The sequence below is a fragment of the Micropterus dolomieu genome, linkage group LG04 (genome assembly GCF_021292245.1).
Source record: "Micropterus dolomieu isolate WLL.071019.BEF.003 ecotype Adirondacks linkage group LG04, ASM2129224v1, whole genome shotgun sequence".
NCBI classification, from domain to species: Eukaryota; Metazoa; Chordata; class Actinopteri; order Centrarchiformes; family Centrarchidae; genus Micropterus; species Micropterus dolomieu.
The window spans coordinates 32832312-32836572 of NC_060153.1; the positions used below are offsets into that span (position 1 = coordinate 32832312).

Sequence of the window (4261 nt, forward strand, 5' to 3'; positions counted from 1 at the left end):
TTCAGTTTGCCAATGACCATTTGGATGATCCAGAGGAGTCATGGGAGAAAGTCATGTGGTCAGATGAGACCAAAATAGAACTTTTTGGTCATAATTCCACTAACCGTGTTTGGAGGAAGAAGAATGATGAGTACCATCCCAAGAACACCATCCCTACTGTGAAGCATGGGGGTGGTAGCATCATGCTTTGGGGGTGTTTTTCTGCACATGGGACAGGGCGACTGCACTGTATTAAGGAGAGGATGACCGGGGCCATGTATCGCGAGATTTTGGGGAACAACCTCCTTCCCTCAGTTAGAGCATTGAAGATGGGTCGAGGCCGGGTCTTCCAACATGACAATGACCTGAAGCACACAGCCAGGATAACCAAGGAGTCGCTCTGTAAGAAGCATATCAAGGTTCTGGCGTGGCCTAGCCAGTCTCCAGACCTAAACCCAATAGAGAATCTTTGGAGGGAGCTCAAACTCCGTGTTTCTCAGCGACAGCCCAGAAACCTGACTGATCTAGAGAAGTTCTGTGTGGAGGAGTGGGCCAAAATCCCTCCTGCAGTGCAAACCTGGTGAAAAACTACAGGAAACGTTTGACCTCTGTAATTGCAAACAAAGGCTACTGTACCAAATATTAACATTGATTTTCTCAGGTGTTCAAATACTTATTTGCAGCTGTATCATACAAATAAATAGTTAAAAAATCATACATTGTGATTTCTGGATTTTTTTTTTTTAGATTATGTCTCTCACAGTGGACATGCACCTACGATGAAATACTTATTTTCCTCACTGTATATTACTACATACATGCAGTACTGTGCAGGGCGAACGCACAACCCTCCGATTGAAAGGCCTGTTCACTACTGACTGAGCTGACCAGGAACCGTCTAATGGCTGTTAAAGAAGTGGCCCGACTGATTTGAAGACCTGCAGCATCAATAACGCTGAAACAACGAGACTGTGGCGGAGATCCTGCTGCGTATTCAGCGCTTCCTTAGAACTTCATAAAACTCTGTTTCAACACATTCGTTTCTAACATATAGAAAACCTGCGTGATGACGATAACACCGTTTCAACAATTCACTACCACATCACAGCACATAAGCCCCGCCCCCGCGAGCCCCCCCTGCTCCGCTCAGCGCTGTTCTCTACTGTATTTATTCATTCAGTTGCCAACAGATTTAATAATGTATTCGTTCACGACGTCATCGGGCCGTAAGGACACCGTCACCTTAACGGAGTAAAGTGAACAGTAAAGTTACTAAAACAACATCAGCGCTGCAGTAACACCTTCACCACCTCAAACCTCCAGAGCGTGGCAGCGTTTCACTCTTCACTCATCCAGAAAGGTCGTGAACTGCAGCGTCTGCAAAGCTGAGCTCTCCTGCAGACACCGGAGATCTGAAGAGGAGGCGCGTAACGTCGTGTCTCTGTGGACGATGAAGACTCGTCTCTGTAAGCTAGTTGGCGAGCTAGCTTCATGTTAAAGTCATATTAAGCTGAAACGTTTTCTAGTTTCCCTCGGTCAGTTTGATTGGTTGATAATGGCGATGAGAGTAGCAAATAATTATGATTCACAACGGGCGTGTTCACATTGCAGACGTGCCCTGACTTCATAAACGATGCGTCACATCATTCTTTCTAAAGAAGAGAGAACAGTTCTCCTGTCTGTGCCTGAGAATAGTAGAATAGAATAGTCGTTAGTTGCAGCCCTAATGTTGGTGTGTCGTGTTTCCTCTTCCAGACCTCCGAACCCCATCGAGTACCTGGCGGCGTTCCTGCTGAAGAACAAATCCCAGTTTGAAGAGAGGAATTAAAGTCATCGGAAATCATTTCATACAGTAGAAACTTGTTTGTTAGTGAACTGCTACGCTGTTGTTTTTTTTTAATCCAGATTAAACATGTTGATGTGAGGAGGAGCCGGCTCTGTGGGATTTTATTCTGAAAAGACGGTTCTGCTGTAAAAAAAGCCCGGAGGAATCGTTCAACGTGACATTTAAATGGGCGTGAGTACCAGGGCAGTGCTTAGCCTAGCTTAGCATAAAGACTGGAGACAGGGGGAAACTGCTAGCCTGGCTCTGTCCAAAGTTTAAGAAATCTTAATTTCGGCACAAGAAGTCGTCGTTTCCATTCAGTTGCTGCTAAAAAGTAACTCACGACTGAGTAGACTCATTCAGTGCTGCTGTCTGCTGGTTGAACTGCTTTAACTTTAACCAGTCACTAAACTAGCCTACTGGGGCCGGTAGGTTGGCGTCAAAAATAATATGCACACATTACTCAAAGACGTCATGGATAACATGCTAGCTAACATGCTACATAAACATGAGCTAAAAGAGGCGGAAGAAGTTGAATAGATTTGTTTTTATTTCTCCAGCTCATCACAGAAGTTTATTGCACAATACAATGAAATAAAATCTTTCAGTTACAAAATCACCTGAATCACTTTCTACAAAATATACCCATCATACAGCAGGCCGGTGTTCGTAAAGCTTTATCAGAAAGTTCAGTCTTTGACGTAAGAGAGAAATGAACAGTCCCGGAGCAACAGAGCATTTCATTTGGAAACTGCAGAAAATTACAGCCACGGTTACCAAAGAAATCATTTAAGAATGCCGTTGTAATATTTCAGAAACACTGCCTAAATTCTTTTTATACAAAGAAGTAATTTTCTAGAATAAAGATATATTTTGAGAGTAAAGATGTATAAAACTATTTTGATACTCGGCTGTAAACTAGAGAACAGAGCTCGTAGCATCTAAATACAAAGTAAATGCAGTTTGTGTTGAAACCTGAACAAAGGTTTGGTTCTGTGAAATATTACAACTCTGTTCTTATGATATAATAATGGAGGTGAATATAAGTTAGTTGAAACATTTTTCCAGAATATAGATTCTGTTCTGTCATTTCCAGACCACAATGGTGACATACCTGGACACACAAACCCACCTGGACAGACTCCACTGGTGCTGTGTTCTGTAGTTTGGGTTTTGTTTGATGGATCCTAAAGATAAAAATGAAGCTTTCTGCTGCCAAAGTTAAAGTTAGCAACACTAGCTGACCTCCTGCTGAGGTGAGGATTTAAACCAGGTGTGTTGCAGCTCCAACATTTAGTGAGGCATTAATTACTATTGCACATTTCTGCTATTGAAATCTCTGCAGTGCAGACTTCACCTGTTCTTTTAGTTACTAGTAGCTATTTGAATAGTTACTAGTGAAATTGAAATGGTTACTAATATCTCATTTTTAGCTACTAGTCCTGATTTCTTTTGTTGCTAGTAACTATTCCAATAGTTACGGAGATAAACTTAGTAACTATCAACAAGCAGTTTTACAGGTCATAGATGAATAAAAAAGATCTTTACTAGAGTGTTTTGGAATCGTCACCAGGTGATATCTGAACTACAGAGCCCCGTAGATTTCAATGGGAAAAATGTGCATTTAGTTGCTATTAACTAACGGAATAGTTACAAGTGACAAAAAATTAAGTGCTGGTCTCAAATAAATAAGTACTCGTAAGTTTTAAGGAATACATGTCTATTAGTCTATTAGTGTTGTAGTCAAGACCAAGACCAGAGTTTATCGAGACCAAGACTTTAGGGTTGAGACCGAGTCGAGACCCAAACCAGCTCCCCACATTACATGACACACAATAAAATGTGGAACCAGATCAGAGGTACGTCTCAAATTGATCTGAAAGATCCACATTCCCGTTAAAACACCCACATATAAACACTAAGAGCTGAAATCAATGTCAGCATCTTATTCAACGCTCCTTTTCCACGCTGAGCATCACGGGGAGGGGGGGCAGTCGTTAACGGTAACAACACATTTTTAATTAGGGTTATTTGTTGCATTTGAAGCAATAAGATTTACATCCAATCAAAGTTTGGATGTTAACAAATAAATCAGACAATGCAAAAGCAATTTATTGATATTCCCAAAGTTATGCTCTTCACTGGTCTTGAAATAAAATCCAGAGTCCTTAATGTCCGAGACAAGACTGAGTACAGATGCAGTCGAGTCCGAGACCAAGACCGGTCTCGAGTACTACAACACTACCGTCGACTAATTAGGGTGATTCAGATCTTTTTCTTTCTCTTTTCTTAATGTATGTAAAACCTTTAAAAAGAGTCTGAAATTGTATTAAAGTGGACTTTTGGTGTTTCAGAGGGACTGTTGGGGGGGGTACATATCTTTAGGTCAAGCGATTATCTCCTCACGAGATGAGCAGAATTTAAACTACAATCATTCAGGTCCTAAAACTCGGTTTT

At 41.3% G+C, this 4261-nt stretch overlaps 1 protein-coding gene and 1 long non-coding RNA gene across 2 annotated transcripts in view; both read left to right on the top strand.

The window, feature by feature from the left end:
• Positions 1-4261, top strand: part of rcor3 (REST corepressor 3) — an 18892-nt gene that overhangs the window by 4938 nt on the left and 9693 nt on the right. The window lies entirely within an intron of this gene.
• LOC123970389 lies at positions 739-1909 on the top strand. Its single transcript, XR_006824961.1, has 2 exons — positions 739-1445; positions 1735-1909. It is a non-coding gene; the product is annotated as an uncharacterized LOC123970389 (long non-coding RNA).